This window comes from Somniosus microcephalus, chromosome 10, assembly GCF_052327205.1.
Source record: "Somniosus microcephalus isolate GS21.2 chromosome 10, FLI_Smic_1.0, whole genome shotgun sequence".
In the NCBI taxonomy this organism is placed as follows: domain Eukaryota; kingdom Metazoa; phylum Chordata; class Chondrichthyes; order Squaliformes; family Somniosidae; genus Somniosus; species Somniosus microcephalus.
Genome location: NC_140996.1, coordinates 229,688,725 through 229,709,184, shown reverse-complemented (window position 1 = coordinate 229,709,184; position 20,460 = coordinate 229,688,725). Strand labels below are relative to the sequence as shown.

The following is a 20,460-nucleotide window of genomic DNA, read 5'->3' as shown; positions in this document are numbered from 1 at the left end:
TTAGCGGTTTTCCAATCTGCTGGGACCTCTCCAGAGTCCAGGGAATTTTGGTATATTGCAACCAATGCATCCTCTATCTCTGCAGCCACTTCTTTTAAGACCCTGGGATGCAGGCCATCTGGTCCAGGGGACTTGTCGTCTTTCAGTCCCATTATTTTACCAAGTACTATTTCCTTAGTGATAGTGATTGTCTTTAGTTCCCCACTCCCTGTGGCCCCTTGATTATCCATTATTGGGATGTTGTTAGTGTCTTCTACAGTGAAGACAGATACAAAATATTTGTTCAGAGTCTCTGCCATTTCCCCGTTCTCCATTATTAATTCCCCAGTCTCATCCTCTAAGGGACCAACATTTACTTTAGCTACCCTCTTCCTTTTTATATACCTGTAGAAGCTTACTCTCTGTTTTAATGTTTCTTGCCAGCTTACTCTCATAATTCATCTTCTCTCTCTTGGCAACATTGTATGCCTTCATTTTCAATTTGATACCATCCTTTACTTCCTTAGTTAGCCACGGATGAACATAAGAACATAAGAAATAGGAGCAGGAGTCGGCCATTCGGCCCTTCGAGCCTGCTCCGCCATTCAATGAGATCATGCCTGATCATCGACCTCAACTCCATTCACCGGCCTTATCGCCATATCCCTTGATGCCCTTACTAGTCAGAAGTCTATCGACTTCTGTTTTGAATATACCCAATGACTGAGTCTCCACAGCCCTCTGAGGTAGGGAATTCCAAAGATTCACCACCCTCTGTGTGAAGACATTTCTTCTCATCTCAGTCCTGAATGGCCTACCCTTTATCTTGAGGCTGTGGCCCCTGGTACCAGATTCCCCAACCAAGGGAAACATTCTCCCAGCATCCACCCTATCAAGCCCTGTAATAATTTTGTATGCTTCAATGAGATCCCCTCTCATTCTTCTGAATTCAAGAGAATACAGGCCTAGTTTACCCAATCTCTTCTCATATGACAGTCCCGCCATCTCAGGAATCAATCTCATGCACCTTCGTTGCACTCCCTCTATGGCAAGAATATCCTTCCTTAGGTAAGGAGATCAAAATTATACACAGTACTCCAGGTGTGGTCTCACCAAGGCCCTATATAATTGGAGTAAGACTCCTTTACTCCTGTACTCAAATCCTCTTGTAATGAAGGCCAGCATACCATTTGCCTTCCTAATGGCTTGCTGCACCTGCACATTCACTTTCAGTGACTCATGTACAAGGATACTCAGGTCCCTTTGAGCATCTGCATTCCCCAATCTTTCACCATTTAGGAAATACTCTGCCTTTCTGTTTTTTCTACCAAAGTGGATAACTTCATATTTATCCACATTATATTCCATCTGCCATGTTCTCGCCCACTCACTGAGCCTGTCGAGATCCCCTTGAAGCCTCTTCACATCCTCTTCGCAACTGACACTGCCACCTAGCTTTGTATCATCAGCAAATTTGGAAATGTTACATTTAGTCCCCTCATCCAAATCATTGATATAGATTGTGAATAGCTGGGGCCCAAGCACCGATCCTTGCGGTACCCCACTAGTCACAGCCTGCCACTCTGAAAAAGACCCGTTTATCCCTACTCTTTGTTTTCTGTCCGTTAACCAATTCTCAGTCCATGCTAGTATATTACCCCCAATTCCATGTGCCCTAATTTTGTTCACTAACCTCTTGTGTGGGACCTTATCGAAGGCCTTCTGAAAATCCAGATACACCACATCTACCGGTTCCCCTTTGTCTACCCCACTAGTTACATCCTCAAAGAACTCCAATAGGTTTGTCAAACAGGATTTCCCTTTCATAAATCCATGTTGACTCTGCCTAATCTTACTATTAGTTTCTAAGTGCCCAGTTATTGCATCCTTTATAATAGATTCCAGCATTTTCCCAACTACTGATGTGAGGCCAACAGGTCTGTAGTTCCCCGTTTTCTCTCTCCCTCCTTTCTTAAATAGCGGGGTTACATTTGCTATCCTCCAATCTGCTGGAACCATTCCAGAATCTATAGAATTTTGGAAGATGACAACCAAAGTGTCCACTATTCCAAAGGCCACCTCTTTCAAAACCCTAGGATGTAGGTCATCCGGTCCTTGGGATTTGTCGACTTTTAGTCCCATTAATTTTGCTACTACTGTTTTTTTACTAATAATACTTTCTTTAAGTTCCTCATTCTCGTCACACCCTTGGTTTTCTCGTATTTCTGGGAGGTTTTTTGTGTCTTCCTCCATGAAGACAGAAACAAAGTATTTATTTAATTTCTCTGCCATTTCCTCATTCCCCATTATAAATTCTCCCGTCTCTGACTGTAAAGGACCTACATTTACCTTTGCCAGTCTTTTCCTTTTCACATACCTATAGAAGCTTTTACAATCCGTTTTTATATTTTTCGTTAGTTTGTGCTCATATTCCATTTTAAATTTGTTTATCAATTTCTTGGTCCCCCTTTGCTGATTTCTAAAAAGATCCCAATCCTCAGGCTGACCACTTTTTCTGGCAACTTTATAAGCTTCCTCCTTTGACTTAATACTAGCTTTAATTTCTTTTGTTAGCCATGGTGAGATCACTTTTCCTTTTGGGGTTTTTATGCCCTAGAGGGATATATGTTTGTTGCAATTTATGCATTATTTCCTTGAATGTTAGCCATTGTATGTCCACCTTCATACCTTTTAGTGTAGTCTCCCAATCTACCCTGGCCAACTCAAACTTAATGTAGAATTCAATCATATTATGGTCACTTGTCCCTAAAGGCTCCTTTACCACAAGATTATTGATTAGGCCTTTCTCATTACACAGTACCAGATCCAGAATAGCCTGTTCCCTGGTTGGTTCCTCCACATACTGATCCAGGAAACCATCTCACATGCATTTCAAGAATTCGTCCTCCACACCATTAGTGGTAATTTGATTTGCCCAGTCAACGTGTAGATTAAAGTCCCCCTTGTTACATGCACTTCTAATCTCTTGATTGATACTGTGCCCTACATTACCATTACTGTTTGGTGGCCTATACACAACTCCCACCAATGTTTTCCACCCTTTGCTGTTTCTTAGCTCCACCCAAACTGAATCCAGTTCTACATCACGATCTGCCAAGCCAAGATTTTTTATCTCTACCATACCGATCTCATCCCTTATTAACAGCACTACGCCAGCTCCTTTTCCTTTTTGTCTGTCCTTCCTAAATGTTGAGTATCCTGGAGCATTCAGTTCCCAGCTTTGGTTACCCTGCAACCATGTCTCTGTAATGGCAATTACATCATACCCATTTACTTCTATTAGTGCCATTAATTCATCCACCTTGTTGCGAATGCTACGTGCATTTAGATAAAATGTCTTCAACTTTGCCTGTTTAATATTTTTCTGCACTTTGACCCTCTTTACTGTTGGCCTCTGTTTCTGCTCCCTGCTAGTTTTGCTGACTACTTTTCTAACTTGCACTTCCAGCTTTGTTTCTCTCCGTTCTGGGCCCACACTTAGATTCCAGCCCCCTGACAAACTAGTTTAAATGGTGGTGCTCCCTTCTCTTAAAATCTTTCTTTTTCACTGGGATATATTTTTGTTGAGAGTTATGAAATATCTCCTTAAATGTCCGCCACTGCATTTCAACTTTCTTACCCTTTAATTGGTTTTTCAAGTCCACGTTAGCCAGTTCTGCCCTTATGCCATTATAATTGCCTTTGTTTAAGATCAGGACACTGGTTTGGGATACAACTTTCTCACCCTCCAGCTGAATTTGAAATTCAACCATGCTATGATCACTCTTTTCTAGAGGATCCTTTACTATGAGATCATTTATTAATTCTGTCTCATTACACAGTACCAGATCCAAGATAGCCTGCTCCCTGGTTGGTTCCATTACATACTGTTCTAGGAAAACATCCCGGATGCACTCTATGAACTCCTCCTCCAGGCTACCATGGCCAATTTGATTTGTCCAATCAATATGGAGATTAAAATCACCCATGATTATTACCGTACCTTTTTTTACAGGCCTCCATTATTTGTTGATTTCTACTCTGTCCAACAGCATTGCTACTGTTCGGGGGCCTGTAGATTACGCCCACCAAAGACTTTTTCCCCTTATTATTTTTTATCTCCACCCAAACCGATTCTACATCTTGATCTTCTGAGCCAATATCACTTCTCACCACCGCACCGATCCCATCCTTTACCAACAAAGCCACCCCACCTCCCTTTCCTTTCTTTCTATCCATCCGAATGATCATATACCCTGGAATATTCAGTTCCCAGCCCTGGTCGCCTTGCAACCACGTCTCTGTAATGGCGATCAGGTCATACCCATTTGTATCTATTTGTGCCGTCAACTCATTTATCTTGTTACGAATGCTGCGTGCATTCAGATATAGAGCTTTTAACTTTGTCTTTTTACCATTTTTCCTTGTTTTGGCCTTTTTTTCTGTTACACTCTTATTTTTAAACATTCTGTCCCTTCCTGTCACACTCTGGTTATTATTTCCCCCATCTCTATCCTGCTCTATTGCTTTCTCATTTCTCATTGACTTTTTAAATTCCCACTCACCTGGATCCTCCCCCCCACTATTTAGTTTAAAGCCCTCTCTACAGCCCTAGTTATTCGATTCGCCAGGACTCTAGCCCCAGCATGGTTCAAGTGAAGCCCGTCCAAGCGGAACAGCTCCCTCTTATCCCAGTACTGGTGCCAGTGCCCCACGAATCAAAACCCATTTCTCCCACACCAGTCTTTGAGCCACTCGTTCATTTCTCTGATCTTATTTACCCTACGCAAATTCGCTTGTGGCTCAGGTAGTAATCCAGAAATTATTACCTTTGTGGTTCTGCTTTTTAATTTAGCCCCTAGCTGCTCATACTCTCTCAGCAGAACCTCTTTCTTTATCCTACCTATGTCATTGGTACCTACGTGGACCACGACAACTGGATCTTCCTCCTCCCACTCCAAGTTTCTCTCCAGCCCACAGGAGATGTCCTTAACCCTGGCACCGGGCAGGCAACACAGCCTTCGGGACTCACGCTCTCGGCTGCAGAGAACAGTATCTATCCCCCTCACTATACTGTCCCCTATCACTACAACATTTCTTTTTGCTCCCCCGACTTGAATGGCTCCCTGTATCACGGTGCTGTGGTCAGTTTGCTCATCCTCCCTGCAGTCCCTAGCCTCATCCACACAGGGAGCAAGAATTTCATGCCTGTTGGACAAGGCCAAGGGCTGAGGCTCCTCCACCTCTACCTCCTGGATCCCAATACCTGCCTCGCTTGTAGTCACACCCTCTCCTGTCCCTGACCATGGGCCAAATTGGAAGTAATTACTCTAGTGGTGTGACTGCCTCCTGGAACTTAGTGTCCAGGTAACGCTCCCCCTCCCTAATGTGTCGCAGTGTCTGAAGCTAGGACTCCAGCTCATCAACTCTGAGCCGAAGTTCCTCGAGCAGCCAACATTTGCTGCCGATGTGATCGCCCTGGACCTCAATGGTGTCCACCAGCTCCCACATGCAACAACAACAACACATTGCCTGGTCTCCCATCTCAATTAATTAATTCGTTTTAAAATTTGGAACACTTATATCTTTTAATCTACACCAAGACACTTAAATTTAGACGCTCAAGTTTGGAAAAAAAAGCGAGAAATAGAGACTCACCAACCAATCACTTACCTGCTTTCTGGTGATGTCACACTTCGATTACCTTTTACTTCTTTACACTCACCAGCAGGTACAGCAAGCAATTAGGAAAGCAAATGGTATGTTGGCCTTTATTACAAGAGGATTTGAGTATAAGAGTAAAGATGTCTTACTGCAATTATATAGGGCCCTGGTGAGACCACGCCTGGAGTATTGTGTACAGTTTTGGTCTCTTACCTAAGGAAGGATATACGTGCCATAGAGGGAGTGCACTGGGAGTGTCAGCCTAGATTTTTGTGCTCAAGGCCTCGATTTTCATTGGGCTGTGGAGTCGGGATTGGAGGCGTGCGGGGGGTTAAATTCCCGAAATCGGGGGTCCCGACCCCATCCCGCCCCCCAACCCGCCTCCATGTCAATTTCAAAGGAGGCGGGTACCCGCCCCGCACTGGGACCCGCCTACCCGAGGCGGGAAGGGATTAGTGCCAATTAACTGCCTGTTAACAGGTAGTTAACAGGCAGTTTTTAGCCGAATCCCTATTTTTAAGCTTGAACTGTGGGAATCCCGACGGCTCCAAACCACGCCAAGTTGGAGGAGTCGGGCCGTCGGGTTGAAGGGGTCGAGATGTCAGTGCTCAGGTGAGTGATGTGTGCATGAGTGCAAAGGTAAGTGTATTTGGTGTGTCTAAAGTGATTAAATAAGTTTTACATACCTTTTCTTACCTTTTCAGCCTTCCTTCCTTTAGGTTCCGGGAGTCCATCATCTCACCGGCACAGAAAGCAGAATGGCTGCGAGCTGTCAAAAGTGACAGCCTGTGGTAAACCACTTTTATCGTTCACTATTGTTACACTATAGTTATCACTGTTATATCGTTACTCTATGGTTATCACTGTTCACACTGTTGTATCACTATACGAGGTCGCCTCTTGTCACGCTGTTATACCTGGGCTGACCACTGCTGACTCCGCCCATGGCTCCACCTACCTGCCCAGGTATAAAGGTGGTCGACTGGCTGGCATTCCTCCTTGTTGGATCCGATCACCCACGAGGGTGGGCTCTGTTATTTAGCCAATAAAAACCTATAGTTACTTTCTTAACTCGTCGCTTTTCATTGGATGAATTGATAGGTATATCAATTTTATTGGCTAAATTTTAAAATGTCGTTACTTGAGCAGCCAAACGACCAGCCAAACGACCAGCCAGACGCCCAGCTACAACAGCCACAGCAGCCGGCCTGGCTGCGAGCCCTCCGACCACCGTACCTGGATCTAAACCCACAGGCAGCAAACTCAGCCCTCGACTTCGAACACTGGCTGAGCTGTTTCGAATCCTACCTGGGAGAATCCGGCGTGCCTCAGAGATCCAAGCTAAGAGTTCTGACCGCCCAAGTGAGCCCTAAAGTATTCGCACTCATCCGGGACCTTACTACATACGAGGCTGCCATCAACCTGCTGAAACAACAGTACCAGAGCCCGGTAAATTCCATGTATGCCAGACATCTCCTAAGATCCCGCCCGCAACAGCCAGGAGAGTCTGTAGATGAATTTTTACGGGCGCTACAAACACTCGGCAGGGACTGTGACTTTAAAGCGGTAACGGCGGCAGAAAATACTGAAGATAATATCCGCGATGCCTTCGTGAAAGGCCTGTGGTCCGACTACTCACGGCAAAGACTGCTTGAAGCAAAGGACCTCAACCTGAACACAGCTGCAGCCCTCGCTCGCTCCCTAGAAGTGGCCCATCGGGACCTCGAGGCGTACTCCAGGTACTGTAATTCGCGACCCTGGGACTCGGGACCAACCCCGACCACAATACCCCTCGCAGCGCCACCCCTGGGACCTACCTCAGCGTCGGCGTCCCGGACCCGATCGGGACCGCCACCCCCGGTACCGGCTGCGACATCGGAGCCCCGCGATCGGGCCACCGGCTGCTTCTTCTGCGGCCAGGCGAAACACCCGAGGGCGCGCTGCCCAGCGAGAAACGCGACGTGCTCAAGCTGCCTGAAGAAAGGCCACTTTGCTAAGGCCTGCAGAGGGAGATCAACAGAGGCCAGCAGTGCCTCATGCGAGTTGTGGGGGCGGCCATCTTCCATCAAGGCCACAGATGCCAGCATCCCCACGTGTGAGTTATGGGGGCGGCCATCTTTGATCCAGGCAACCGACACCAGCAGTGCCTCATGTGAGTTGTGGGGGCAGCCATCTTCTCCGCCATTTTGTCCAACCTCGTGGGCGCCGCCATTTTACCCACCACACTCGACCGCCACCTTGCCTCCAGACCCGACCACCGCCTCACCCGCAGACTACAGCAGCTCGCTCAGCCATACACTAGCCTCCGTCACACTGGACCAAGCCCGCCCGCATCACCTGTCCAAGTCCATGTTCGACAGCGGAAGCACGGAGAGTTTCATCCACCCAGACACGGTGAGCCACTACTCCCTCACTGTCCGGCCAACGCGCAACCGGATCTCGATGGCATCGAGGTCCCACGCCACAGACATCAGTGGCTACTGTGTTGTGACCCTGTCGGTTAAGGGCACGGAGTATAAAAATTTTAAACTCCTCGTCCTGCCCCAGCTCTGCGCTGCCGTCCTACTAGGGCTGGACTTCCAATCCCACCTCCAAAGTGTCACTCTAGCATACGGTGGATCCCTCCCCCCACTCACAGTCGACAACCAGCAGCTTTTAAACCGCCTACCGCGTAACACCTGCGGCCTATCCACCCTCAAGGTCCCGCCACCTTCCCTGTTTGCTAACCTCACCCCCGACTGCAAACCCGTCGCTACCAAGAGCAGGCGGTACAGCGCCGGGGACAGAGCTTTCATTAGCTCTGAGGTGCAGCGTCTCCTGAAGGAGGGCATCATCGAGGGGAGCACCAGCCCCTGGCGTGCCCAGGTCGTAGTCGTTAAGACCGGCAATAAAAACCGCCTGGTCATCGACTACAGCCAAACCATAAACCGGTACACCCAGCTGGACGCATACCCCCTTCCCCGCATATCCGATATGCTCAATCAGATTGCACAATACCGAGTATTCTCTACCATCGACCTTAAGTCGGCCTACCACCAACTCCCTATCCGCCCTGAGGACCGCCAGTATACCGCCTTCGAGGCGAATGGCCGCCTCTACCACTTCCTTAGGGTTCCCTTCGGCGTCACCAACGGGGTTTCGGTCTTCCAAAGGGAGATGGACCGGATGGTTGACCAGAACGGGCTGCACGCCACGTTCCCCTATCTAGATAACGTCACCATCTGCGGCCGCGACCAGCAGGACCATGATGTTAATCTGGAAAGATTCCTCCGTACGGCCCAACGGCTGAACCTCACCTACAATAAGGAGAAATGTGTGTTTAACACCTCGCGCCTTGCCATCTTCGGCTGCATAGTAGAGAACGGAGTCATCGGCCCCGATCCCGAAAGAATGCGCCCACTCATGGAGTTACCCTCCCCCACTGTCCAAAGGCGCTGAAGAGAACCCTGGGGCTCTTCGCCTACTATGCCCAATGGGTGCCCAATTATGCGGACAAAGCCAGACCCCTCATGAAGTCCACATCCTTCCCCCTTACGGAGGAAGCGTGCGCAGCCTTCTCCCTCATTAAGGGAGACATTGCTAAGGCCACAATGCACGCGGTGGATGAGTCCATCCCTTTCCAAGTGGAGAGCGATGCATCCGACTTCGCCCTAGCCGCTACCCTTAACCAGGAGGGGAGACCGGTGGCCTTCTTCTCAAGGACCCTACAGGGCCCTGAGATCCGACACTCGTCGGTCGAGAAGGAGGCCCAGGCGATCGTGGAGGCTATACGACGCTGGAGGCATTACCTGGCAGGCAAACGATTTACCCTCCTCACCGACCAGCGTTCGGTCGCTTTTATGTTTAATAACAAGCTGAGGGGCAAAATCAAGAACGACAAGATTTTGAGGTGGAGAATCGAGCTCTCCACCTACGATTATGATATCTTGTACCGGCCAGGTAAGCTGAACGAACCCCCTGATGCTCTATCACGAATTACATGCGCCAACGCGCAAATTGATAGACTTCAGACCCTCCACAACGACCTCTGCCACCCCGGGGTCACCAGACTTTACCACTTCATTAAGGCCCGCAACCTGCCCTACTCCATCGAGGAAGTCAGGACCATGACCAGGAACTGCCAGACCTGTGCCGAGTGCAAACCGCATTTCTTTAGGCCGGACAGAGCAAGCCTGATCAAGGCCACCCGCCCCTTCGAGCGCTTGAGCATCGAGTTTAAGGGGCCCCTCCCGTCCTCTGACCGTAATGTGTACTTCCTCAACATTGTTGATGAGTACTCCCGTTTCCCCTTTGCCTTCCCCTGCCCAGACATGACCAGTACCACGGTCATTAAATGCCTGAACGACCTCTTCGCCTTGTTTGGGTTCCCAAACTATATACATAGCGACCGGGGCTCCTCCTTCATGAGCGAGGAACTCCGTCAGTTCCTACTAGCGAGAGGTATTGCTGCAAGCAGGACCACCAGCTACAACCCCCGAGGGAACGGCCAGGTGGAAAGAGAGAACGCGGCTGTATGGAAGGCCGTCCTCTTAGCCTTAAAGTCTAAGGGCCTCCCAACCTCCCGCTGGCAGGAAGTCCTCCCGGCAGCGCTGCATTCCATCCGGTCACTACTTTGCACTGCCATTAACGCCACCCCCCATGAACGAATGTTTGTTTTCCCCAGGAAGTCGACTACGGGAACCACGCTACCAACCTGGCTGACCTCTCCGGGGCCCGTCTTGCTGCGAAAGCACGTGAGGGCCCATAAAACGGACCCCCTGGGCGAGAGGGTGAACCTCCTGCACGCCAACCCCCAGTACGCCTATGTGGCATACCCAGACGGGCGGGAGGACACAGTCTCCTTACGAGACCTCGCACCCTCGGGCATTCCGGAGACACCACCTTTACCCCCCCCCACCACCCCCCCAATTCCAGCCCAGGTAGACGGCATGCCGGAACCACACGAGCCTTCGCCGACCACGCAGACACCAGCATTAACACCGGATAATGCAACACCGCCGCTGCGACGATCAGAAAGGCTTACGAGGCCTCCGGACAGACTGACATACCAGAACTGGTAGTACACTTCACCCCGCCGGACTCAAATCTAAACAAGGGGTGAATGTGGTAAACCACTTTTATCATTCACTATCGTTACACTATAGTTATCACTGTTATATCGTTACTCTATGGTTATCACTGTTCACACTGTTGTATCACTATACGAGGTCGCCTCTTGTCACGCTGTTATACCTGGGCTGACCACTGCTGACTCCGCCCATGGCTCCACCTACCTGCCCAGGTATAAAGGTGGTCGACTGGCTGGCATTCCTCCTTGTTGGATCCGATCACCCACGAGGGTGGGCTCTGTTATTTAGCCAATAAAAACCTATAGTTACTTTCTTAACTCGTCGCTTTTCATTGGATGAATTGATAGGTATATCACAGCCTTCAGCTTTCTGTGCAGGAGAGATTTCTAACTGAGTCTGTGGAGAAGGATTCATGTTAGAAGTAAGACTGTCAGTGTTTGACAGCTTCAAACAGCTGTGAAACGCTGATATTTCATCTGTCAAAACGTCTTGACAGATGAAATTTCAGTCTGTGACGTCACCTGTTGCCGGGTGGCCCTTAATTGGCCTGCTGAGCCCACTGGGCGGGCTCAACAAGGTCAATCAAGTTAAAATCGTGTGGATTGGCCACATCTCGATGGAGGCGGGACTACAACCCCGAAAGTTGTAGTCCCGCCTCCTTCCCGACTTCTGAATGAAAATCACCCCCCAAGTCTCTGGAGTGGGGACTTGAACCCACAACCTCCTGACTCAGAGGCGAGAGTGCTGCCCACTGAGCCACAGCTGACACAGTACATTAACAAAGCTCACCGTCACCATTTTTGTACTTCATGCAATGGAAAACTAGAGAGCAGTGGTGCTTCCCGGTAATCCATTTTGGATTAAATTCTAGCAAGTTTGCTGTAATTACATGGCAGTCTTTCAATGTGATCATCAGACACTAGCTGAGTGCAGTGTCCTGCCCATCAATACATTGGGGAGGGGTGGGGATTGTCAAATTGGCTTCCTAACACACCCATGCACTTTTAAAAACATTTTCCACACCCCTTTCTAGAACGTTGTCACTCTACCCCCTCATCCTTTTTTAAATCCTGTGCTCTTGGTCTATTTGTTCTCTATGTGCCCTGTTTGGAGGGGTTGTAAATTCCCAACACCAGTTCCAGTAACATAGACTCCTGCTCCTTCCAATCTTTGAATAAGATGTCGTTCACTAGATTGATTCCTGGGATGAGAGGGTTGTCCTACAAGGAGTGATTGAGTAGAATGGGCCTAGACTCTCTGGAGTTTAGAAGAATGAGAGGTGGTCTCATTGAAACATATAATATTCTGAAGGGGATTGACAGGGTAGATGCTGAGAGGTTGTTTCCCCTGGCTGGAGAGTCTAGAACCAGGGGGCACAGTCTCAGGATAAGGTGTCGGCCATTTAAGACTGAGATGAAGAGGAATTTCTTTACTCAGAGAGTTGTGAATCTTTGAAATTCTCTGCCCCAGAGGGCTGTGGATGCTGAGTCGTTGAGTATATTCAAGGCTGAGATCGATAGATTTTTGGACTCGAGGGGAATTAAGGGATATGGAGATCGGGCGGGAAAGTAGAGTTGAGCTCGAAGATCAGCCATGATCTTATTGAATGGCGGAGCAGGCTTGAGGGGCCGAATGGCCGACTCCTGCTCCTAATTCTTATGTACTTACACAACCCCCTCTGACTGAGTTGAAATCAAGACTCTTCATACCGTCTCCTCTCTAATGCATTCTGGCCCAGAACCTCAGAAGGTGGAACTCCCATTATCTTCCTACAAATCGACAGGCTTATAAGACCCAAGCTAGGCTCACCCACCCATCCACCACTTTTTGATTTACCTCGCTGTCTCTCCTGCTATGGTATTGACCATGACTCCTACCACTAAAGAAACCCTTTACAACAGTGAGTCAGAGGTGACCTTTTGACGACAGGGACACGATCACAATGAAAATCTCATCTCATTCAGATAAATCTGCACTGCTTAGCCTGCAGTACTCATGCTCTACAATGCGCACTTTCACGACATTGCCTTGTGATCACTCCCGCCTCCTGCACTATTATGCTCCATCGAATAACAGATGACCAGCATTCACCATTATTTAGTTAAATAGATTCCAATATTGAGCTCCCACCGATGGCCTAGTCAGAAAGATAGAAAGAGCAGTTATACAGAATCAGATCATTCCGCACATATTAAAGAGCTTCACTTTCAATGAACTACTTATGAAAGATTGGACAGGCTGGGGTTGTTTCCTTTGGCACAGAGGAGGCTGAGGGGAGATTTAATTGAGGTGTATAAAATTATGAGGGGCCGAGACAGAGTGGATAGGAAGGACCTATTTCCCTTAGCAGAGGGGTCAATAACCAGGGGGCAGAGATTGAAAGTAATTGGTCGGAGGATTAGAGGGGAGTTGAGGAGAACTTTTTTCACCCAGAGGGTGGTGGGGGTCTGGAACTCACTGCCTGAAAGGGTGGTAGAGGCAGAGACCCTCATCACATTTAAAAAGTACTTGGATATGCCGAATGGCCTCCTTCTGTGCCGTAAATTTCTATGATTCTAAGTGATTGTTATGTAGGCAAACGCAATATTCATCTTGCAAACTGCAAGGTCCCGAAATCTACATAGTGGTTAGCACTGTTGCCTCACAGCGCCAGGGACCCGGGTTCGAATCCGGCCTCGGGCGACTGTCTGTGTGGAGTTTGCACATTCTCCCCGTGTTTGCGTGGGTTTCCTCCGGGTGCTCCGGTTTCCTCCCACAGTCCAAAGATGTGCGGGTTAGGTTGATTGGCTATGATAAATTGACCCTTAGTGTTAGGGGGATTAAATACATGGGGTTACGGGGATAGGGTGGGATATGTGTTGGTGTAGGGGTTACGGGGATCGGGTGGGATATGTGTCGGTGCAGGCTCAATGGGCCGAAATGGCCTCTATCTGCACTGTGGTGTTTCTGTGATTCTGTGAGATGAATTTGGGTCGCGCAGTGTAGTGGTTATAGCACTGGAATTTAATAAATCCACTCATTTGTGGCCAGACACCAGAACAAAGATAACCACAGAGGTTGCGAGATTGTTAAAAGAAAGAAAGACTCCCATTTCTATAGCACTTTTTATGACCACCGGATGTCCCAAAGCGTTTTACAGCCAATGAAGTATTTTTTGAAGTGCAATCACTGTTGTAATGTAGGAAACGCGGCAGCCAATTTGCACACAGCAAGCTCCCACAAACAGCAATGTGATAATGATCAGATAATCTTGTTTTTTTGTTATGTTGATTGAGGGACAAATATTGGCCAGGACACTGGGGATAACTCCCCTGCTCTTCTTCGAAATAGCATCATGGGATCTTTTATGTCCACTTGAGAGAATAGACGGTACCTCGGTTTAACGTCTCATCCAAAAGGCAGCTCCTCCAACAGTGCAGCGCTCCCTCAGTACTGCACCTCCGACAGTGCAGTGCTCCCTCAGTACTGCCCCTCCGACGGTGCAGCACTCCCTCAGTACTGACCCTCCGACAGTGCAGCGCTCCCTCAGTACTGCCCCTCCGACGGTGCAGCACTCCCTCAGTACTGACCCTCCGACAGTGCAGCGCTCCCTCAGTACTGCCCCTCCAACAGTGCGGCGCTCCCTCAGTACTGCCCTTCCGACAGTGCAGCGCTCTCTCAGTACTGCCCCTCCGACAGTGCGGCGCGCCCTCAGTACTGCTCCTCTGACAGTGCGGCGCTCCCTCAGTACTGCCCCTCCAACAGTGCAGCGCTCCCTCAGTACTGATCCTCCGACAATGCAGCGCTCCCTCAGTACTGCCCATCCGACAGTGCGGCGCTCCCTCAGTACTGCCCCTCCGACAATGCAGCGCTCCCTCAGTACTGCCCCTCCGACAGTGCGGCGCTCCCTCAAGCTCGGAAGCTCGGGGTCACCCTTACGGACTGAACGGAGGTGTTCCGCAAAGCGGTCACCCAATCTGCATTTGGTCTCCCCAATGTAGAGGAGACCACATCGTGAGCAGCGAATACAGTACAGGTAGACTATCATTTATCCGAAAACCTCGGGACCAGCCGTGTTTCGGTTTTTGGAAAATTTCGGATTTCGGAAGGTGGGTCGGCGGGGGTCCGCGGGGGTCTCCGCAGTCATGGCTTGTCCGTCGCTGCTAGCCTGGAATGCAATGAAGTTCCGCATTTCCACCAACAGGTCGTCGTGCTCGGTCGGAACAGGGGCCGGCACCGCCGCGGGCTCAGAGCTCTCGTTGCTTTCGAGCCTTTGGAAGAGAGTCAGGTGGTTCCGCGGGGGGGTCGGCGGGGGGTCGTGCGCACGACTTACGCTGACCCTCTGCTCAGCGTAAGTCGGCGGGGGTCGGGGTCGGTGGGGGTCCGCGGGGGTTGGGGTCGGCGGGGGTCCGCGGGGGGGTCCGCGGGGGGTCGTGCGCCACTCTGGTCATGTCGTGCGCACGACTTACGCTGACCGAAAAAACCTTCGGTTTTTAGAGGGTTTCGGTTTTTGGAAGTTCGGATAAAGGGTAGTCTACCTGTATACTAGATTGCAAGAAGCACAAGTAAATCGCTGTTTCACCTGGAAGGAGTGTTTGGGGCCCTGGACAGTGGGAAGGGGGGAGGTATAAGGGCAGGTGTTGCATTCCTGCGCTTGCACGGGAAGGTGCCGGGCGAAGGGGAAGGGGTGCTGGGGGTGATAGAGGAGTGGACCAGGGTGTCTATTCTACCCCTACCCAGTTTGGCCAATACCCATCACACACTATGTGGTTGACTCTTGGCGCTCGCTGACGTGGCCTAGCAAGTCCTTCAATTGCCTTCGTAGTGAGAGGATTCGAGTACAGGAACAAGGATGTCTTGCTGCAGTTGTACAGGGCCTTGGTGAGACCACACCTTGAGTATTGTGTGCAGTTTTGGCCACCTTATCTGAGGAAGAATGTTCTTGCCATGGAGGGAGTGCAGCGAAGATTCACCAGACTGATACCTGGGATGGCAGGAATGACATATGAGGAGAGATTGGGTCGATTGGGCTTATATTCGCTGGAGTTTAGAAGAAAGACAGGGGATCTCACTGAAATTTATAAAATTCTAACAGGACTAGACAGACTAGATGCAAGAAGGATGTTCCCGATGTCGGGGGAGTCCAGAACCAGGGGTCACAGTATAAAGATAAGGGGTAAGCCATTTAGGACAGAGACGAGGAAGAATTTCTTCACCCAGAGAGTGGTGAACCTGTGGAATTCTCTACCACAGAAGGCGGTTGAGGCCAATTCATTAAATATATTCAAGAAGGAGTTAGATATATTTCTTAAGGCTAAAGTGATCAAGGGATATGGGGAGAAGGCAGGGACAGGGTACTGAATTTGGATGATCAGCCATGATCTCATTGAATGGCGGAGCAGGTTCGAGGGGCCGAATGGCCTACTCCTGCTCCTATCTTCTATGTTTCTATGTAAAAACAATCACCCAGGACAACTAAGGATGGATGATCGACAGGATACACTGCAGCAACTCAGCGAGTTTACTTCAACAGCACCTCCTTTCCCTGTGAGGAGAAGTGCAAAGGCAGCAATGTCGTGGGAACACCATCACCTCCAAGGCAGACACCATCCTGATTTGGACATGTATCTCTGTTTCTTCATGGTCACTGGGTCGATATCCTAGAATTCCCTAGCAAACAGCACTGTAGGAGTACCATCACCACAAAGACTGCAACAGTTCATGGTGACGGCCCACCACCACCTTCTCCAGGCCAAAAAAAATGCCATATCCCGGGAATAAAAATAAAAATCAGCCAGGATTATCCACCCCGGATTGCTATCTAGAAATCCCAGCTGGAAAAGGTCGGGTGAGACAGGATTGGGCTCGGGAGTAACGCACTTCTCAGTTGAACAGTCTGCCAACACCCAGTGCCTTCAGTAAAGGAAGGGAAAAAAATTGGCAAAACCCATTGCCACACCCACCCGCCCCCCCCACCACACTAAACTTTGATAATTGCTTTCTATGAGGTCCAGTCATGGGAGCCGCTAATTTATTGGTGTCTGCCCTAACACCCATGGCAAGTAAGTCCCAAAAAATGTTCTTATTCATTGTGGGAGTCACATATCGGCCAGACCGGGTAAGGGTGGCAGATTTCCTTCCCTCAAGGACATCAGTGAACCAGATGGGTTTTTACAACAATCCAGTGGTTTCATGGTCATCACTAGCTTTTTAATCCCAGCTTTATTCAATGATAATTGAATTGAATTAAATTGAATTCGAATTTAAATTCCCCAGCTGCCGTGATGGGATTTGAACTCTTTTGAGGTCTCGTTAGTCCAGGCCTCTGGATTACTCGTCCAGTAACATAACCACTATGCTACTGTACCCTCATAAAAATGTTAAAAGCTTTACTTTTAAACACAATGGTATAAACTCCATTCCCCAGCCACTGACTCCATCCCTCACCCCAACATTTGTCTGAGGCTGAACCACACTGTTCACAACATAAGGATGTGATTGCTTTGGAGAGGGTGCAGAGAAGATTCACCAGGATGTTACCTGGGATGGAGCGCCTCAGCTATGAAGAGAGGCTGGACAGGCTGGAGTTGTTTTCCTTGGAGCAGAGAAGGCTGAGGGGGGACCTGATTGAGGTGTACAAAATAATGAGGGGCATAGATAGGGTAGATAAAGAGGAACTTTTCCCCTTAGTGGGGGGGTCAATAACAAGGGGGCATAGATTCAGGGTAAGGGGCAGGAGATTTAGAGGGGATTTGAGGAGGAACTTTTTCACCCAGAGGGTGGTTGGAGTGTGGAACTCAATGCCTGAAAGGGTGGTGGAGGCAGGAACCCTCACAACATTCAAGAAGCATTTGGATGAGCACTTGAAATGCCATTGCATACAAGGCTATGGACCAAATGCTGGAAAATGGGATTAGACTGGACAGGGATGGATGGGCGGCGCAGACACGATGAGCCGAAGGGCCTCTTTCTGTGCTGTAAAACTCTATGACTCTATGACTCTATGACAACCTTGGTGTCATATTTGATCCTGAAATGAGCTTCCAACCACATATCCACAGCATAACAAAGACTGCCTATTTCCACCTCCATAACATTGCCCGTCTCCGCCCTTGCCTCAGCTCATCCGCTGCTGAAACCCTCATCCATGCCTTTGTTACCTCTAGACTTGACTATTCCAACGCACTCCTGGCCGGCCGCCCACATTTTACCCTACGTAAACTTGAGGTCATCCAAAACTCGGCTGCCCGTGTCCTAACTCGCACCAAGTCCCATTCACCCATCACCCCCTGTGCTCGCTGACCTACATTGGCACCCGGTTAAGCAACGCCTCGATTTCAAAATTCTCATCCTGGTTTTCAAATCCCTCCATGGCCTCGCCCCTCCCTATCTCTGTAATCTCCTTCAGTCCCACAACCACCGCACTGAGATATCTGCGCTCCTCAAATTCTGCCCTCGAGTAACCCTGATTATAATCGCTCCACCATTGGCGGCCGTGCCTTCAGCTGCCTGGGCCCTAAGCTCTGGAATTCCCTCCCTAAACCTCTCCGCCTTGCTCCCTCTCTCTCCTCCTTTAAGACGCTCCTTAAAACCGACCTCTTTGACCAAGCTTTTGGTCACCTGCCCCAATGTCTCCTTATGTGGCTCGGTGTCAAATTTTTTGTCTTTTAATACTCCTGTGAAGCGTCTTGGGACGTATTACTACGTTAAAGGCGCTATATAAATAAAAGTTGTTGTTGCTGTTATACACTGGTGTCAGTCTTGGCTCAGTGGGCAGCACGCTCACCTCCACGTCGGAAGGTTGTGGGTTCAAGCCCCTCTGCAGAGACTGCAGCACATCAATCCAGCCTGACGCTCCCAGTGCCAGTACTGAAAGAGTGCTGCACTGTCGGAGGTGCCGTCTTTTGGATGAGACGTTAAACCGAGGCCCCGTCTGCCCTCGCAGGTGGATGTAAAAGATCCCACGGCCACTATTTCGAAGAAGAGCAGGGGAGTTCGCCCCAGTGTCCTGGGACCAATATTTATCCCTCAACCCACATCCCCCCAGAAATTCGGGTCGGGGGCTTCCCGCGGGTGTAAGCCCCCGACCTGCACTTACCTAGCGCGCCAGCCATTGAGCTGTGGGCCCGCGTGGGATTCCGATCCTGGGCCTGCTCCAACTGCTGGCGCGCAGTGCTTGCGTATCCCAGGGGCGCAGTTAGTTCGATGCGTTCCCTGAGATCACGTGGGCCATGGAGAGCCAATGGTAGCAGGGAAATGCCCATTCATAAAATTGACAGGAAGACCTGTCAAACCTATAAATACTATAAGCCCCAAAACATCACTAAATCTTCAAATAATTTTTTTTTTAAATCACATTTTTTAAATAATCTATAAATTACATGAAATAACTATTTTAAACAATAATTTAAATTTTTGAAAAAAATAATTTTATTTTCTAACAGGGCTAAAAATAAACTTACCTTTCTTTAAAGTATTTAAAAATAATAAACCTGTGAAAAAAATGTTTTAATTTTAATTAATTCACCACTTACCTTGTAAAAAGCAGGCCTTGCGACTGCTTTTTATATGTCTAACTTCTGGAGACTTACCCTCCCGGGAAAACCTACAAAAAAAAGCGTAAGTTCGATGCGCACGCGCAGCCTCTCCCGCGCACGCGTTCGACCTCTGAACCCCTGCTTTCAGGGGAACGGAAGTGCCGGTTTCCCGCGCATGCGCAGTGCATGCAGTTAACCGGCACTTCCATTGGGCCTACGGGTGAGTACCCCGTGCGTACTCACCCGTGGAGACCCGAATTTCTGGGCCATTATCTGGTCATTTGTCTCGCTGCTGTATGCGGGATCTTGCTGTGCGCAAATAGCGGCTATGTTTCCTATATTACCACAATGACTACACTTCAGAAGTATTTTATTGGCTGCAATGCACTTTGGGGTGACCTGAGGTCGTGAAGGGTGTTATATAAATGCAAGTTCTTTCTTTCATTGAGATAATCCCACATTACAACAGTGACTACACTCCAAAAGGTACTTCATTGGCTGTAAAGCGCTTTGAGACGTCCAGTGGTCGTGAAAGGCGCTATATAAATGCACCTTATATAAATAAGCTATAATACCGTAGCACCAGTTTCAAAGCAATGACGTATAAACTGTGTTCAGTAACAGGAGTCATGCCAACGTCTTAAACAAGATTTATGTATTCTCAGATATGAAAACAGCTGGAATTGAGCAGAGATTTACCTGTTCAGGACCCAGGTTGTCTGCTTTCCTCAAATTCTACAGTGCCCAAGGAAAGGAGTTGTGTATAAAACTACTCTGTCAATCGGCAGACGCAGTCCTCATTTCTAAATGCCATCTCTGGAATATTCTTTCTATTTGAGGATCGTGAAACCTAACTCAGTCGTGGCTGGGTTTCAGCTATGTCAGTCAGTTGGCTATAACTGGAATACACTGTTAAAGAGACACTTCAGTCCCATTTTTAAAATCTCTTATTTATCTTGACGGGAGAGGGATGACATTCTCTCACCCCACCCCCTCCCCGCCGCCACTCATCTCTTCCCCTTTCCTCTTGAAGGCACTATAGTTTATTGGGGTAAACTAAAGAAGATTATCTGGATTACCTCATTGCTGTTTGTGGGAGCTTGCTGTGCGCAAATTGGCTGCCACATTTCCTACATTACAACAGTGACCACACTTCAAAAAGTACTTCATTGGCTGTAAAGCATTTTGGGACATCCTGAGGTCATGAAAGGTGCTGCATAAATGCAAATCTT

The 20,460-nt window shown here is 48.8% G+C and overlaps 1 protein-coding gene across 2 annotated transcripts in view; it reads right to left on the bottom strand.

Annotated features, from left to right (window-relative positions):
• The window catches only part of aamdc (adipogenesis associated, Mth938 domain containing), a 95,492-nt gene that overhangs the window by 20,384 nt on the left and 54,648 nt on the right, over positions 1 to 20,460 (bottom strand). The window contains exon 1 of one of the 2 annotated variants that reach the window (XM_085999741.1): positions 19,928 to 20,043. The exons of the other annotated variant lie outside the window; for it this stretch is intronic. The gene's annotated coding sequence lies outside the window, so the exon portion shown is untranslated. Of the gene's footprint in view, positions 1 to 19,927; positions 20,044 to 20,460 lie in introns of those variants that run through there. 2 annotated transcript variants of the gene reach the window in all.